The 440-nt window shown below is 33.4% G+C and overlaps 1 protein-coding gene across 1 annotated transcript in view; it reads left to right on the plus strand.

Annotated features, from left to right (window-relative positions):
• LOC119593155 (troponin C-like) overlaps window positions 1-440 on the plus strand; it is a 15025-nt gene that overhangs the window by 8381 nt on the left and 6204 nt on the right. The window lies entirely within an intron of this gene.

Below are 440 nucleotides of genomic sequence, written 5' to 3' on the forward strand. Positions count from 1 at the left end.
CAATTTTGCCTACATGAATTACCTCCGTCAACGTATTTTTATTTATTATTTTATTCTTGGTCATCGGCTTCATCCAGGGACCAGCTTATATAATATTATATAAAGTCTTCATGGAGTATATGGTCTGAACACAAAATAAACCGGATTGAAATGAACTTGCCAGCGTATAGATTCAATAACTGTCAGTGAATGAACATTGAACATTTCATAATCCTACTTGTATATAAGACTTCAGTCCTGATGTCAACTTAATCTCATTAATTAATTCACTGATTAACGACGCAACACGCCATGTTTGTGATGAGAACCCACTTGAATGTAAATACTCTTCAAATAAGCCACATTCCATATGAGGTTTACTGCTATATGATCAGCCTATGTAATACCACGATACGCTTTCAACTGAATAGTAAACTTTCAATAACTAAAAATTCCTTTTC

The sequence above is a fragment of the Penaeus monodon genome, chromosome 31 (assembly GCF_015228065.2).
Source record: "Penaeus monodon isolate SGIC_2016 chromosome 31, NSTDA_Pmon_1, whole genome shotgun sequence".
Classification (NCBI taxonomy): Eukaryota; Metazoa; Arthropoda; class Malacostraca; order Decapoda; family Penaeidae; genus Penaeus; species Penaeus monodon.